This window comes from Beta vulgaris, chromosome 7, assembly GCF_026745355.1.
Source record: "Beta vulgaris subsp. vulgaris cultivar EL10 chromosome 7, EL10.2, whole genome shotgun sequence".
Lineage (NCBI taxonomy): Eukaryota > Viridiplantae > Streptophyta > Magnoliopsida > Caryophyllales > Amaranthaceae > Beta > Beta vulgaris.
Genome location: NC_079208.1, coordinates 5,010,728 through 5,029,468, shown reverse-complemented (window position 1 = coordinate 5,029,468; position 18,741 = coordinate 5,010,728). Strand labels below are relative to the sequence as shown.

The window sequence follows — 18,741 nt, the reverse complement described above, 5'->3', positions numbered from 1 at the left end:
AACAAGTCCGAACTCGAGCTTTCTCCCGAGCTTAAAAATATGTTTAAGCTATGTTCATTCAAAAAAAAAAAAAAAAACCTGTTCAAGGTCGTTATGCTTATTTATCGACCCGAGCTTATAAGAAAACTTTTGTTCATAAACGAGCTTTTGTAAACGGGCAAATTATTCATAAACATCTAAATAAGCTTGTGCTGATAAATGTTTAAACGAGCTTTTTTTCCTAAACGTCTAAATGGGTTTTTGTTCATAAATGTCTAAACTAAACGTTCACCTACACGGATTTTAAACAAAAGTACACGTGCTTTTTATTGATCATAAAACGAGAATGTTCGTAAACATAAGTATATGAGCTTTTTTAGTGAACGTATACGAGCTTGTTGATGAATATATAGAAAACGAGTTATTGATGAGCATCAAATAACAAACTTATTATGTTCATGTTCAAGATCGTTTATGAACCAATCTCCAAATTTTGTGTGTAAAAATATGCCTTGAATCATTGTGCATCGAAGTTGTTCGACAAAATGCGTCAAAGAACGTCTTCGGGGTTCCGCCCGATCGGGTCGGGCAAGGCCGCCCGATCGGGCCCGCAACGAGAGAAGAAACTGAAGTGAAAGAAGCTTTCGCCCGATGGCATCGGGCCTCTTCGCCCGATCGGGCGAAGTACCGAATTACGACTCGGGAGACTTCGCCCGACCGGGCGCGCAACGAAACTGGGGAGGAAGTAAAATACCGCCCGATCGGGCGGGTTCACCAAATTGGTGAACCACGTAAATCTGTTGTCTGTTTTTATCGCTTTTTGCATTCATAATTTGTTTCTCTCTCACGTCCGTTATAACAAATTGGTATCAAGAGTTTTGGTGATCGATCTGTGTGAGAAAGATGTCTGGGATGAATGTCAAAATTGATAAATTCACTGGGAGGAATAGTTTTAGCCTGTGGCAAATCAAGATGCGGGCTTTACTGAAGCAACAGGGGTTGTGGGCACCGTTGGCCAAGAAGGCAACGGATTCGGTTACCGCTGAGATGGAAATTCTGGAGGAGAAAGCACATTCAACAATTATGTTGTGTCTGTCTGACGACATAATTACTGAAGTTGCGGAGCAGGACACTGCTGCTGGTCTGTGGTTGCAGTTAGAGAGCTTGTACATGACGAAATCTCTAACCAACAAGTTGCTTTTGAAGCAACGTCTGTTCAGCCTGCGTATGCAGGAAGGTACGTCTTTAAGAGATCATTTAGATAAATTAAATACCATCTTACTAGATCTGCGAAATATTGATGTTAAAGTAGATGATGAGGATGCTGCTTTAATTCTGTTGGTATCTTTGCCTATGTCATATGAGAATTTTGTGGATTCATTTATTGTTGGTAAAGATAGTCTGTCGTTAGAAGAAGTAAGATCTGCTCTGCATACTAGAGAAGTCCGTCACCAGGCTTCTGGGTCTAGTACAGAAAATCAGGCATCTGGATTAGTAGTTACTGGAGGGAAGGGACAAAAGAAATCTGGTAAAAAGAAAACGAACTTTAAAAATTCGAATTCTAAGGGTCCTAAAACTACTGATATCTGTAATTACTGTAAGGAGAAGGGGCATTGGAAGAATGAGTGTCCTAAGAAAAAGAAACAGCAGGATAAAAGTGAAGGTTCTGCTGCTTTGCAGAAACTGGAGGTGATTCTGAGGAAGATCTGGCCCTAGTAGTTAATAGCCAGTCACATTGTAGGGATGTGTGGGTTCTTGATTCTGGGGCATCGTATCATATTAGTCCATGCGGGAGTGGTTTTCAACTTACAAGCAGATAGATGGAGGCAATGTTTCTATGGCTAACAGTGCTGCCTGCAAAGTAGTTGGGATAGGCTCTATAAGGGTAGGACTCATGATGGTACACTCTGTACCTTGAACGAAGTTAGGCATGTTCCATTAATGACAAAGAATCTGATATCTCTGAGTCTTCTAGATAGTAAGGGGTTCAGTTTTCAAGGTGAAGGTGGAGCTATGAGTGTCTACAAGGGTTCAAAGGTGGTTCTGAAAGGTATTAAAGTTGGTACCTTATATATTCTTCAGGGGTCTACTATGACAGATTCTGCTGCTGTTGCATCATCTGAGATTCACAAGGAGGAGTTGACCAAGTTGTGGCATATGAGACTTGGGCACATGGGTGAAAGAGGGATGCAAATTCTGTCAAAAAGGGATCTTCTATGTGGGCACAAGGTGCAGAGCCTAGAGTTTTGTGAACACTGTGTGTTTGGGAAGCTTCATCGCAGCAAGTTTCCAAAGGCGGTTCATACAACTAAAGGTACACTTGATTATATTCACTCTGATTGTTGGGGACCTTCCCGAGTTGCATCTATTGGAGGTCACAGGTATTTTGTGTCTATGATTGATGATTATTCAAGAATGACTTGGGTGATTATGATGAAGCAAAAAGTGATGCTTTCAAGAATTTCAAACAGTGGAAGGTTTTAGTGGAAAATCAAGTTGAAAGGAAGATCAAAAGGCTGCGAACTGATAATGGTCTGGAGTTCTGTTGGTCTGAGTTCGATGAGTTCTGCAAAAATGAAGGGATTGCTCGCCATCATACTGTTAGAAACACGCCACAACAGAATGGAGTTGCAGAACGCATGAATCAGACACTTCTGGAGAGGCAAGGTGCATGCTCTCAAATGCTGGGATGGCTAGGAGGTTTTGGGCAGAAGCTGTAAGCACAGCTTGCTATCTGATCAATCGGGGACCCCACACAGGTATTGACTGCAAGACACCTTATGAGGTGTGGTCTGGTAAGCCTGCAGATTACTCTTTGTTGAGAATTTTTGGTTCTACTGTCTATTATCATGTAAATGAGGGAAAATTAGAACCTAGAGCTAAGAAGGGTAGATTTGTGGTTTTGGGATTGGGGTTAAGGGCTATAGAGTATGGTCACCTTCTGAAAATCGTGTCATACTTAGTAGGAATGTAATATTTGATGAAAATTCCATGCTTAACCCTTCTGTAAAGTCTACTGTGGTGTCCGTTAGTGGAGATGTTGATAAACAGGTGGAGCTGCAAGTCACTCAGGCTGAGAGTGAATCACAGCACCAAGGTGGAGAAGATCAACATGAAGAAGAGCCATCTGAAATTCATCAACCAAGCATAGCACTTGATAGAGCTAGAAGAGTTGGTGTGGGGCCTCCAAAGAGGTATGGTTTTGAAGATATGGTGGCCTATGCACTTCAGGTTGCTGAGGAGGTGGAGGTTGAAAATCATGAGCCATCCACCTATAAGGAAGCTGTTTCTGGAAGTGAGTCTACTTTATGGCTTGCTGCAATGGGAGATGAGATGGAGTCTCTCGATAAAAATCAGACTTGGGAGTTAGTTAAACGTCCTAAGGAAGGAAGATTGTGACATGCAAATGGGTCTTCAAGAAGAAAGATGGGTCTTCACCTACTGAGGGGGTTAAATATAAAGCTCGGGTTGTTGCAAGAGGGTTCACACAAAGGGAAGGGGTAGATTATAATGAGATTTTCTCACCAGTAGTCAGACATACTTCCATCAGGGTGCTACTAGCAATGGTTGCACATCAGGATCTTGAACTTGAGCAACTAGATGTGAAAACAGCTTTCCTACATGGGGAGTTGGAAGAAGAGATTTATATGACACAACCAGATGGGTTCCAAGTTCCGGAAAAGAAGACTATGTTTGCAGATTGAAGAAGTCCTTGTATGGGCTAAAGCAGTCTCCTAGGCAGTGGTATAAGCGGTTTGACAGCTACATGATTGAGTTGGGCTACAACAGGAGTGAGTATGATTGCTGTGTGTACCATAACAAGTTGAGTGATGGTTCTTTCATATATCTGGTTCTGTATGTAGATGATATGCTTATAGCTGCTAAGGCTAAGTCTGATATTCAGAGGTTAAGGGTCTTCTCAGTGCTGAGTTTGAGATGAAAGATTTGGGTGCTGCAAAGAAGATTTTGGGGATGGAGATCTATAGGGAAAGAAGTCAGAAGAAACTTTTCTTATCTCAGAAAGGTTATATTCAGAAGATTCTATCAAGGTTTGGCATGACAACTGCAAAGCCTATAGACACTCCAAGTGCTTCAAATAATCATTTGTCTGTGGCTTTTGCACCCAAAACTGCTGAGGAGAAGGAGTACATGAGTCGGGTTCCTTATGCTAGTGCAGTAGGGAGTTTGATGTACGCTATGGTTTGCACTAGGCCGGATCTTGCACATGCAGTCAGTGTAGTTAGTAGGTTCATGGGTGATCCTGGTAAGGAGCATTGGCAGGCAGTCAAGAGGATTTTTAGGTACCTAAGAGGTACTTCTGATGTTGGTCTCATTTATGGGAATGATACCCAGTGTTTAGTCACTGGTTATTCGGTTCTGATTATGCTGGAGATGTTGACAGTAGGAGGTCAATGACTGGTTATGTATTTACTCTTGGTGGTTCTGTCGTTAGTTGGAAGGCAACTTTGCAGGCTACAGTTACTTTGTCTACTACTGAAGCAGAGTACATGGCGTTGACAGCAGCTGCTAAAGAGGGAATATGGCTAAAGGGACTAGTTAGTGATCTTGGGTTGCATCATGATCAGGCTACTGTGTACTGTGACAGTCTGAGTGCAATATGTTTAGCTAAGGATCAAGTCCATCATGAGAGGACTAAACATATTGATGTGAGATACCATTTCCTAAGGAGTGAGACTAGGATTAAGGTAAAAAGGTAGGAACTGCTGATAATCCTGCTGACATGTTCACAAGCCGGTTCCGCAGAGTAAGTTTCAACATTGTTTGGACTTACTCAATGTTCGTGATTGTTAATTGCCCTCCTTGGGCAATTCTGGGGTCCTTAGGGACTAATCTGGTCTGGTTGTCTTTTGGGACAAATCTGGTGTTTGGGAGATTCTGGCGTTGTGATCAATGCATCTGTTTTTGGGTTATTATGAGAGGATTCAAGTCAAGGTGGAGATTTGTAAAATATCCTTGAATCATTGTGCATCGAAGTTGTTCGACAAAATGCGCAAAGAACGTCTTCGGGGTTCCGCCCGATCGGGTCGGGCGAGGCCGCCCGATCGGGCCCGCAACGAGAGAAGAAACTGAAGTGAAAGAAGCTTTCGCCCGATGGCATCGGGCCTCTTCGCCCGATCGGGCGAAGTACCGAATTACGACTCGGGAGACTTCGCCCGATCGGGCGCGCAACGAAACTGGGGAGGAAGTAAAATACCGCCCGATCGGGCGGGTTCACCCGACCCGATCGGGCGGCTGCCCGGTTAACGCGTTTTCGCGTTTTTCTGACGGGATATAAATACTCTGTTTATATTCTAGGGTTTCTTACTACGAAATACATTCTTTTCTCTCTGTAATCTGTTCTTCTCATATAATAAAATATTCTCCCTCTCTCTGTCGTGGATGTAGCCAAATTGGTGAACCACGTAAATCTGTTGTCTGTTTTTATCGCTTTTTGCATTCATAATTTGTTTCTCTCTCACGTCCGTTATAACATTGTGTATGTTTGGTTAATTTATTAAATAAATGAACACAACGAGCCTGATATGAGCTCGAGCCTGAGTTGTTCATTGAGATTTGAGAGTCCCTTATCTTTTACACCTCTAATCACATGTAATCTAGACTTGAGCCTTTCAAATCTTGGTTCAAATTATGATAAGAAAGAGCCGAGGGGCCTTCGTTTCCTGCAGTATATTAATTCGCCTTTTTACACCGAAAGAGAAAAAGTGCGGTTGAACCTTTTCCACCGTGTGTTTCCGGTAAAAAAGTCGGTTTGGCACGCAATGTATGTTCAGCTCTCGGAGAAAGATGTGGACTGATGGATTGACACTCAAGTAGAGATGGCAGTGGGCAATGGACCCTATCCCGGATTCGTGGATCCAGATTCATTTTTTATGAATCCTCAAGTTTTGGACCCTATAGATTCGGGTAGGATCTGGATCCTCCTTGGAAAAAATGGATCTGCCGGGACCTAAATTATTACCCGGATCCAGATTCGTTTACCTGTTTTTATAATAATATTATAATTTAATATTATAATATTAGTTATTACATGTAATAACGGATTTTTGCTTGAATTTCGAATTATTGTTCAAATTAATGTGCAAATTTACTGGATTATTGAGTTTGAAAAATCGGTTGATAATTTTTAATCTTTTAGAAATAGTTGATTAATCTACAGTTTGGTAATTAAATAGTTGTAAATGGTTGCAATGGTTTTAAATGTAATCTTTGGTTGATATTAGATGACTTTATTATTTAAAATTTTTAATCATTGTGAAAATTAGGGTAGTTTGAAGAAAATCGACAATGATCCGTTTAGGACCCCGATCCGTAGAATCCGTACGGATATGGATCTGGATCCTCATTCTTATTATCCAATGAATCCGGGTAGGATCCATTGCCTATAAAAGACGAATCTGGATCCTAGAGGACCCTGTCCAGATCCCATCCATTGTCATCTCTACACTCAAGTGATTTGATGGTCATCCCAAAACCAACAAACAAACTATCAGATTAGTGGAGATCAATAGCAAGCTACAAAATGGTTACTAGAATGCATAAAAGGCTACATTAGAGTAAAAAAAAAAGGTTACTTTTGTCAAATGACCAACTCAACCAAAAGTTTAAGTTGATGGTTGAGGCCCCAGGAATAGATTTATACTCTATCACGCCCTCTCACGCAAAAGCCCTCTGGGCTTAAAGTGTGGATGCAGCACATGTCTCCCTTATATCCGACGCTAAATATTCCACTGAGAAAGCAGGGGTGGATGAGATTCGAACCCGTGACGTTTTTGTCAAGGTGGCTCTTGATACCATGTCAACCTATGTAGGCTTCGAAACTACATCTTTTGTACAATTGCACATTGGTCTACCAATTCAACTAATAGGTTTTGAACAAGAAAGGGGGAGATAAATGAGCAATAGTAAATGGTACATTATAGGAAAATCCCCTACTATTACTCTAAAAGGGATAAATGGAGAACTAATAAGCTGAAAGTCTGAACAAGTATGAAGACTTAACCTACTATTGCTCCAGCTTTCTTAATATATTCATACACAGATTAAAGATTTCCAGGGGGCCAATTCTATGATCCTCCAACTCCGTGTAACATAAATAAAAACCACTTATCAGAACATGACCGATAAAAGTGCCAGAAAACAAAATGCCATGCACATGCGTATAATACGATACAGACCTGAATGGCTTCACACATGAATCCAAATTCCAACAGGCAACAACATGACAAGATGTACCAAAGTGGATGATATCCTAAACATCTTTTGCATACATTACCAACAAAAGGGAAAGGCATAATTTACAGCTACACTATAACTATGCAAAAGATATGATGACAACAACAACAAGAAGAAATTCCAGAATGAGTTTTGAGATACTAATCAGTTAGACACCTTTGAATTACCCCAGGAGAATGACAAGCTTGAACAACCCCAACAACAGTTTTAAGCAACTGAAGACAATAACATAAAACCAAGCAAGAAACAACCCCACCTATAATCACATTACACTTTTCAAAAAATTGAAGAAAATCACAAGACATACCGAAATAAATAAGGTTCAACAAATATCGATTGCAATGCCGTAACTTCGATGTTCGATCTTCGAGGGGGAGGAATAAGATTTCGATTCATAGCTTGGATTTGCAGAATTGCAGCAGAGAAGGAGAAGAGGGAGAAGAAGAAGAGAGGATATGACTTATGAGAGATCGTGTAAGGTTTTTGGGAAAATCGCCCATTCATTATGTAAGCGTAGATCTCGTCCGTCCAATATAATCCTACGGCTCATATTAGCTGTATTCCGTTTTCAGAATAGGAATAGTGGTGAGAACTGAGAAGTGAGAAGAATTTAGAGGTACAGAGCTTCTTACTTAGAGTTATAGCACATCTCACTTGGAGTTATAGTAAAAAAAAAAAAAAAAATTCACAAGAGAGAACTCAACTATTATCTTTTTTTTTAAGATAAATTGTTTTAATTAAGTCAACCTTTGTGTGGTCTTATAATTTCAAGTCTAACTTTTGATTATTCCTAATCAAGTCAACTTTGTAGCACCATTAACTTTAACTAGGATAAATGACCGGTAACCTGATAAATTGGTAAATAAAAAAGTTTACCAATTAACCCACCCATTAACCCACCCAAAAACTGATAACCCACCTATTAACCCACCCAAAACTAAAAATCCACCTATTAACCCACACAAAACTGAAAACCCACCCATTAACCCACCCAAAAACTGAAAACCACCCATTAACCCACAACAACACCATCCCCACCCCACCCACAACAGCAACAGCCCAACCACCCCATCCCCTTCCCCTTTCGAATCCTGCCCCTCCCCCTCCCCCGTCCCCCTTCGAATACCGCGCCTCCCTCTCTCCCTCCCCCGTCGGAAAATCGCTCCCCCTCCCCGTCCCTCTTCGAATCCCGCGCCTCCCTCTCTCCCTCCCCCGCCGAAAAATCGCTTCCCTCGCCGTCCACCTTCGAATCTCGCGCCTCCCCCTCCCCTACCGGAATATCGCTTCCCCTCCTCCACCCCTCCGACCGCGCCTCCCCCTCCTCACCCCTTCGAATCGAATCTAGTGCCTCCACCCTCGTTTCTGCCCAGAAAGAAACGGAGGAGGCAGCTGATTTGAAGGACTACGACTGCGGGATGCCGGCGAGAGTGAGGGAGGGGAGGCGGGGGGGCTGCGTAGGGAGGAGGAAGGGTGCTGGTGGGCGCGGTGGGGGGAGGGGAGGGGAGGAGTGGGGTGGGGGACGCTGCTGGTGGGGGTGTAGGGGCAGAGGAGGGGTGTGGGGTGGTCTAAGGAAGAAGGAAGAGAAAGATGACATGTGGAGGGGATTAGAGAGAAAATAAATAATAAAAAAATAGCAAACCAATCATTTGACGACACGTGGCACATGTAACCTACTAAATAGGTCACAATTGACAAATAGGTTAGAAGGAATTTTTTTTATTTACAATTATCTCATGACTCTTTGTGTTCTCCCCATTTCAACAATTGGGGGTAAACTGTTATGGCTAAAATTGCCAGGTTGACGTTGACACAGTAGTGCAAAGACGTTGACATACTTGGGCCAGACGCTGACATGATGACTGGGTCGATGACTCAACTACTACCCGGAGAATAAGGAGGCAAAGCTGCTATTTTGTTACTATGATACCGTTCAAGGCCGAGGTCAAAACGGCTAGCCCAAGTACAAGGAGTTCATTGAGATTGTGCGGAGATCATGCAGAGCTACCTCCGAGATCTTAGGACACACGTTGTAGCTAGATCCACTAGTGGAAAAAAGCCCATCTGATACGGTCAAAATCGGGCTTACTGATGCGGTTTTGGTCCGCATCAAATGGGCTCGCAGTAGTATTAAGAAATATACGAATCCGGTCCAAAACCGCATCAGATTCCAAGAATATGATGCGGTTTTGAACATGACCGCATTAGAAAAGTGGGGAGGGATCTTAAAAAAAAGCGATGTACATAGTGACAACTCAGCATATTATCAATCTTAACATTTCAGTGTATAGTTTCAGACTTGAAGTCTCGAATACACAACCAAAAATACAATCTAGATAAAATTATACAAAATGAAACATACACAGAATTTTACAAAATTATACAAAAAATACAAAATGGAACTTATATACAGAATTGTAAAACGAAAAATAAAAAGAAAGTTGAAAACTAAAATATGAAATTGAAACCCTAAGATCTAAAAGGTACAAAATTACAATCTAGATAAAAAAACTAAAAATTCAGAAATGATATTATAAACTTAAAACTAACATAATTAGGAACGAAAGTGGGACGAAAATGAAAATTAAAAACAAAAAAAAATGAACTAAACGCTAGATCTAGCGGCGGTGGGTGTTGACAGTGACGTTGCGACGGAGGAGAAGGCCACTGATAGCGACGAGCGACGGAGGAGCGTTGAGATCGAAGACGGTTCGCGGCGGTCGTGGATGATGAAATCGACGGTGAAAACGGCAGCGTAAAAAACGAAGATGGTAAAACTACGAAATTACAGAAATTTGAACCTCCAAAAACAATCAGTGAACAAGCATCCAGACAAAGATCTCTATTATATAAGGCAACACATGGGGGACACCAAAAAATAGAAAAAGGAATAAAAGAAAAAAAATAGGGAGATAACTAACTGCTTCACTTGAATGAAGAAAGGGGGGGCAAGTAGAACATTTAAACTAAACATCAGTTTTTTAAGAAAATAAAATATAAAGACAGTTAATCTACCCAATTAATTTCATTTTCTACTCCATATGCTATCACACGCTATTGCACGCATTGCATGCATGTAAGGCTAGTGTTATTAAATGGAACACAAAGATATCGCGGCGGTCGTGGATGAAGAATTTTTGATGAGAGGGAGTTCATGAGAGGGGAAAAAGGTGAGGGAGGAGGCGAGCAGTTGATGAGAGGGAAGAGGCGAGGGAGGAGGCGAGAAGTTAAGAGAGAGTAGGCAGATTTTAGGGTTTGTGAAAGGAGAGGAGAAGAGAGGAGAGAGGAGAGAGGAGAGAGAATGGGTTATGAGGGGGATGGGTTATGAGGGGGAAGAGGAATATGAAGGTTTGTTAAATGAATATGGGTAATGCATGAACATGGGTCGCGCTAAAAATTACGAAAATCTAATGTGGTCCATCGAACCGCATCAGATTTTAAAAAACCGCATCAATTTTTGTAATCTGATGCGGTTTTTAGTAGACCGCATCAGATTTTTTTTGCCAAATTTTCCTCCCATTTTTTTGTTGATTTTCGACTGCGATTTTACAAAAACCGCATCTGATACTAAGTGACATATAAGGTTTTTTCCACTAGTGATCAAGGCTATTTAAAGGCATCTGAGTTACAAGGCAAAGGGTTACAGGCTACATACGCAAAACTAATCACCCAATCGCTATCACTTTGAAGTTACTTTAATTTCATGCACTTTACACTTCCATTATTGTTTTCCTTAATTATCTTATTTCAATAAGCAACTCTTGTAATTAGTTCAAACATATTAGGATGTATTGATCATCGTTCACTGTGAGCGACGAATGCATATAGTGGATTGGTGGACTCATATCCACCCACGATTTTTTATCCACCTTTATTCGGGTTTTTCCGCATCAACACTCCTTCGTGTCATTCCCCTGAGAATCCCTCTTCATATTTGCATAGCATACATTACATAAATCTGGTTGTCGTTGTCCCCGTATCAGATCTTGTCGTAAAGGCGAAAATCAGCATAAACAGTTATGTTGTTAATGTATACGAATTGTGTTAAGGTCTGCATACTTCCAATTATAGGCAACTTACACTACAAAGAAATTTATCACATACCCATAAAGAATCGGAGTGGTAAAAGCTTGATGTGTATCTGCTAAAAGAAATATATTAGATTCAAATCACTTAGCTGAACATATGAAGGCTAGTCCATGTTTCACAAAATAAGAAAAAAACAATCCTAATTTCTAGCTTCTTATGATAAGACTTAAGAGCTATACTGGAAGATTAAAAGTAAGAGGACTCCATAGAGAACAAAGAAAAGATTCAAAAAATCATCTTTCATGACGTTGTAAGGCAACATATACTTCCACCCTCTCAAACTTACATCAATATTGAGACTTTAATTTCAACTTTGCTATTATGCCTTTTCACAAGGATAAACAAGAGAAAGTCGGCTACGCAATAATAACAAGATCAAAGACAATGAATTTAATTTGGGTATTTTTTTTAATACAAGAACCCATATCCTGAATTAAACTCAACTTAATTCAAACACTACCAATCCAAGCATCCACGAAACCAAATTGACTCGTACAAACCCGCTTCAAACCCGTGCATGGGGCACCCTAATTAAAAATAGACCGACCTGAAAATAGTACAACCCTTACCCAACCGAAACATGACCGTATGATGACTCAGATGTGACATCCCCAATGGACTCGACCGGATCTATATCTGACCCGCGGCAATGTTTGTTCCGAACATGATCCAACCCCAATACACCCAACCCGACCGTGGGCTAATAAGAAGCCACACCGATAACCCGTATTGACACCTACTTTCCACTTATTTGTTGACATATTGTGAGAGCGCACATTATTTTAAGAAATTACCTGGATCATGATTCATGGGTTTATATAGTAAGATATGAGGGCACGCAAATCCAGTGAACATACCATGTCAGAAAGATTAGATAAGATAGGCAGACAAGAAATAATTCAGCGAGTAACTTAATACAGTGTCGTGATATTGCCCATAACAATTCACAGAAATGGATTGACATATATTATATATCCATTTGCGACATGTGTTTATGTCATAATTGACAGTGATTATTAAACACGGCTACACAAGAAATAAGCAATCATACAACGATCATACAACGAGCTTCCCTCTGCTATAAAAACCATCTTTGTAGAAGTGTAGTGGAGCACTCAGAAATCAATAGTGAGAAACAATAAAACTATTTAAGTATCATTAGTAATAACAGTCGTGAGATGGAAATGAAGAAAAACATGAATGTGAATGGAGTTGTTAGTTTGGTGTTGATGCTAGCCTTTGTTATGCTAGCAACCACACCCCAATTCACCATTGCTGTTCGTCCCCTCTCAAACATTATGTTTGAAGGAATAGGTATCGAAACCCGACCTCTTGCTTGCGTTTGGTATAATGAACCATGCGGTCCTGCTTACTGGTGTTGTGGAAATTGTTATTGTGACTATGTTTATGCTGCTGGAGGATTTAGGTGCACAAATACCGCCTTTGATCATTCTGGTACTTGCTAAGTATAACCAATGTTGAGAAACTAAGCATGATGAAGTTCTTATTGTGGTTTTATCAAATATTTGAGTATCCTATTTCATTTCCTGGTTGTAACTATTAAATAAAGTTGTCATCACTTGTTGTTATGGTCATTACGCGGTTTGATTTAATAAAGTGATGTGTTTTATTTGAGAGTAACCAAGTCAAGTTGTCATTGTTGTTACTAGTTTAGTTTATTATGTATTGAATATTCGGTTCTAAGTATCTTACTTTCCCTCTCATTCCCCTTTTAAATTCCCCAATTTTCTTTTCAAAAGTCAAATTTCATATATTTGCATCATAAATTCTCACTAATGTGTCTAGGATGAATTTTTCTGATGTTGTAACACCCCGATAATTCTCTCTTTTACAAAATACATTTTCAATTATAAAACATAGAGAATTGCCATAGCATTATCGCAGGTGTGATAACGTATCGGCTTATTCAGAATTTTGCAGCGGAAAACATATATAACTAAACTTTATACTTTAAATATAATAAATAAACAAAGTACTTAAACCAACACACTATAAATATTAACTTCAAAACCAAACTTAATATAATACTTTCCTACTAAAACAATAATAAAGTCAATCTGATGTTACACAAGCTTTCCATTTCCAGATCCCCATGATGCAATATTTGCAAACCTGTAGATGTTAGTGCTCTAAAGAATCAGCTCACCAAATCAATAAGGCAAAGCCATGATCAACATACACAAATAAAGCACATAATCAGCAAAGCTGAGTACCACATAATAATACATAACAGTCCTAACATGATACTAATAAATAATAATATAACAATCTAACATTCTGCAGATAACTTTTACTGAACTAAACGTTAACCATCTTTTTATTATTTTAATGGAATAATTATTGGACCGAGTTGTACAACTCAAAACATGCCTTCACGTAATAAGACGAAATACGGGCGCGTCTCCGTATTCCAGAATGACATGCGATATCGAGGAACCTTTGAAAAATAGGAATGGTGATCAATCCATTTCCCAGAAAAAGTCATGGCACGCTCACCATGAACCCAACTCCTGATTGTCCAACTTCAGACGTGCACCAGTCTAAAGTTTATTACTATACAAGTTCATTTTACGTCATTTACAAATTATTACTTGTTATGACACACAAGCAATACAGATACATATAATCAAACATTCACAATTGAACTCCTTTTTATCTTAGGATTAAATAAGTGATCACACAACTTACAATCCAAGATTAATTCCTTTTTATTCCAATATTTCTTATTTGTTGAATCAAGCCAACAACCAATACCTTGCAAAGGCATAAATCATCAACTTACCAAATAAGGCCCACAGTATGTAACACCCCGATAATTCTCTCTTTCTAGAAAATACTTTTATACAAATCTAGAGAATTACCCAGGCATTATCGCCCGTGTGAAAACGTTTCGGCTTACTCAGAATTTTGCAGCGGAAAACTTACTAAAACAAAACCAACTTTATTAAACTTATGAAATAAGAGTCAAACAATGTTTGAACTGAAACACACCAACTCAAAGCTAAAGTCTGAAAATATAAACTCCTAGAAACAACTTAAATACTACTTTCACAAAAGCCTCTCCATTCCAGATTCCCCAATGGTATGCATCTTCGAACCTGTAATGTCAATGCTTTCTTGACTCTGCTCCCCCGAAGGATCACCACAGGATCAATAGGCAAAGCCATGATCACAAACACAGACAAGCACGTAATCAGCAAAGCTGAGTACTACATATCAGATAATAATACTCCTAAACATGATACTACGACACAACTTATAGAATAAAATAATAATACATAACAACTACAGAAGACTCTTACTGAACTAGACTCTAACTTTTATTTCTTCTTTAAATGGAATAGTTATTGGGACGAGTTGACTTTTCTGAAATAGGAATACGGTCATGACTCCGCAAACCAGAATGACCTACGATATCGAGGAACCTTTGAACTAAAGAGGAATGGTGATCAATCCAACCTCGAGAATACATATCACGGCGGACTATGTACTCCAACCCTTAGTGTCCAACTCTAGACGTGCACCAGTCTAAAGTCTATAACCTATTCCCGTTTCACTTTACGTTGAATTCATTTTATACTTGTGTTGACACCAACCAAGCACATAATACTCACAACTACTAATCACATAACATCACAAAACTCCTTTTTAATCTTAGAATTAATAAGTGTTCACGACTTAGCATCCAAGACTCTTTTAACTTCTTTTATTCTTTACTAACTTGCCTGTTGAACCTAGCCAACAGTAAACTGTACCTTTATATAGGTATAACTCAAAATTACCAAATAAGATCCTCGGTTCTTATAAGATAAATAGATAAACTCAAAGAATCCATGATTCCAACTTACTCAAATTAATCCACCTACGAATTAATACCAAAACTGAAATTATTGTTTGCATCAAACTTCCATACAAACAAGTCATACTTAAACATATTCTTAGTTTACATGTAGCATACAAGCAATTAACATGTAAAGCCATCTCAGTAAATCATATATATGAACTACAAGGTCCTATACATGATACTACAAATTAAAACATCCCTAGAGCATGTTTCTAACCATTTAGCACGTAGACTATGTACGTACCTTTATATACTAGCCTGTAGGCCACTTTTAAAACGTTAAAAGTCTCCTACGAAAGATTCTCCGCCTAAAAATTAATATAAACTAAAATCAATACTCTTAATTAAAAATACAGCAACTTTAAAATATTTAAAATCCCCTTTAAATATATTCAAAAGCTTATTTTAAAATCAAAACTTCAATAACTTTTAATTCTTAGCATAGTACTACCATACTAGTAATTAAAAATCTTAAAACTCCATTAATAAAACTCTTTCCAAAATTCCAGCAACTTTTAAAATCATAAAACCTTCTTTAAACGTATATAAACATGTTTAAAATCATAATCTAAATCAATCTCATAGTATCTAATATGCTACTAGGGTTTTATAGTAATTAAAACTCTAAAAATTCATGCTTTAATGATTAAAACTTCAATCTAAAAATAATAACAAATCGAAAATATTAATATTCAATATATAATATATATGAAGTCAATATATAAGAATACGAGGAAAAGAATCAAAAAGGAAAAGGGAGAAAAATAGTGAAATACCGAAATCGCGAGTGAAATATGGCAGCAGAATTGCGAAACTTGCAGAGGCCATAACTGATAGAGTAAGAATCGGAATTGAGTGATTCTTGAGCCTAAATTCAATAACTCTTCGAGATCTACAACTTCCAAGAAGGAAGTTTTGGCTAAAAATAAACGGAACTATGAGAAATCTGGCCAATCAGATTCGGGTGAGAGAAAAAACGAGTGAAGGGAAGAAAAGAAAATCATGAGGAGAGAGAGAATAGAGAGTGACGTGTGAATGAGAGAAAATAATGTGTAGGGTGAAATAATTTGGGTTTTTAGGATATTTAATAAAGAGCTTCCTTTTGGGCTTAGGAAAAGAGATTAGGCTAATTAAAATTGATGATGAATAATAAAAAATTAGGACTTTATCATCAATATGACTCCTTTTCCTTATCCATTTAGGATTTGATTCTCAAGTCCATTAGACTTCTTTTCAATATAATTAGTATTTAAAACTTTATAAAGCATGCTTATTAAAATTTTAACTTTCTTAAATCATTAAAATAATTTCATTTGACTTTTAAAATAGCAACCCTTTTTAAAAGTCAAATCATTTTCAAACTATTATGTTATATATAATATAATACTAAAATATATTTATAAAATCCTTTAAAATATGGGGGATTACAGTCTACCCCCTTAAAAGAAGTTTCGTCCCGAAACTTAACACAAAACTCCTACTTTCAAAAGTTTGAACTCATCTTTCAAAATTTTAAAAGAATGTGCACTCTGTGCACACTTTTCTATTAAAACACTTGTGTTACTTATGAACACTTTTCTTATGCGGAGACTCTATTCTTTTGCACTTAACATGTGCAAATTGCCCAACATAGGCATACATATGCATGAAAATCTCATAAAAATACACAAAAGCGCGAAATTTATCGCATTCTACCCCCTTAAAGAAAACGAGTTACGCCCTCGTAACTCACCTCAAGGAATAGGTCTGGATACTTTTTCTTCATATCCTCTTCGGCTTCCCACGTTGCCTCTTCTGACTCGTGGTTAGACCAAAGAACTTTGACAATATAACATCTTTGTTACGCGTACTACGCACTTTCCTGTCGAGAATCTTGACAGGTCTTTCCTCATAAGTGAGGCTACTATCTATCTGTACTCGTTCAGGCTCTAACACATGGCGCTCATCAGGGATATAGCGCTTAAGTTGGGATATATGAAACACATCATGCATCTTTTCAAACTCCATTGGCAATGCCAATCTATAAGCTACTTTCCCAATGCGCTCCAAAATCTCATATGGGCCTACATATTTAGCACTCAGCTTGCCCTTTTTCCCAAATCTCATAACGCCTTTGGTGGGTGATACTTTCAGGAATACTTTATCACCTACAGCGAACTCATCTTCGCGCCGTTTTAAGTCGCATAACTCTTCTGCCTATCTTGCGCAGCTTGAATTCTAGCCTGAATCAATCTAACGTTCTTGACGGTCTCCTCAATGAATTCTGTCCCCAAAACTACATTCTCACTATAGTCATTCCAGCAAATGGGACTTCTACACTTCCGTCCATATAACGCCTCAAAAGGTGCCATCTTAATACTCGCATGGTAACTATTGTTGTAAGAGAACTCAATCAAATCTAATTGGTCCTCCCAACTTCCTTGAAAATCTATAGCACAAGCTCGCAACATATCCTCCATATTTGGTTAGTCCTCTCAGTCTGACCATCGGTCGCAGGGTGAAAGGCGGTACTCATCTTTAATGTTGTCCCAAGGTTTGATTGGACCTTTTCCAAAACTTAGATAGAAATCTAGAGTCACGGTCTGAAATAATGTCCTTTGGACTCCGTGCAATCTCACTACATGCTTGATATAGGTTGTAGCGAGTTGCTTCTTCTTCCATGTCTCCTTAATAGGTATGAAAACAGCGGACTTGGTCAGTCTATCCACTATAACCCAAATGGTATCATTTCCACTCCTCGACTTGGGTAAGGCAGTCACAAAGTCCATAGAAATCGAATCCCACTTCCATCCAGGAACCTCTAGTGGTTGGACTTTCCCCATGGGCCTCTTATGGTCTATCTTCACTTTCTGACAGGTTAGACACTTAGACACATACTCGCTACCTCTCGTTCATGTTCGGCCACCAATATATCACCTTAAGATCCTTATACAACTTGTCACCCCCAGGGTGCACAGAATACGGAGTATTATGCCCCTCATCCATAAGACGTCTCTTAGGTCGTTCACTTCTGTGGTACACACCACCTCCCTTTAAACCTTAGACTCCCATCTCATGAATCTTGAAGTCTACTTCCTTACCTTGCTTCATTTTCTCTTTATCTTATCTAGATGCTCACCCCAACTTGACCCTCAATGATCTCATCGAAAACTGACACTCCCAAAGAAAGATTACTGAGTCTAGCCTCACTTTCCCCAGGATTTAAAATTTCTAGGTTCAACCTTTGCATATCTCTACACAACTCCTCAGGGACTATCAAAGACTCAAGCTATGACTCGATTTCCTACTCAAGGCGTCAGCCACCACATTGGCTTTCCCTCATGATACTGGATGTCTAGATCGTAATCCTTAATCAACTCTAGCCATCTCCTTTGTCTCATATTCAAGTCTTTTTGGGTAAATATGTATTTCAAGCTCTTATGGTCTGTGAATATCTTGCAAGTTGCCCATAAAGATAATGTCTCCAAATCTTCAATGCAAAACTATGGCAGCTAACTCTAGATCATGGGTAGGGTAATTAGCCTCATAAGGTTTCATTGACGCGATGCATAAGCTAT

The 18,741-nt window shown here is 38.9% G+C and overlaps 1 long non-coding RNA gene across 1 annotated transcript; it reads right to left on the bottom strand.

Annotated features, from left to right (window-relative positions):
• Positions 1-14,261: 14,261 nt before the first annotated feature.
• On the bottom strand, positions 14,262-16,247 carry LOC130592167 (uncharacterized). The gene is made up of 3 exons (XR_008970378.1): positions 15,961-16,247; positions 15,429-15,492; positions 14,262-14,463 (listed from the first exon to the last, which is right to left on the bottom strand). It is a non-coding gene; the product is annotated as an uncharacterized LOC130592167 (long non-coding RNA).
• Positions 16,248-18,741: the final 2,494 nt, after the last annotated feature.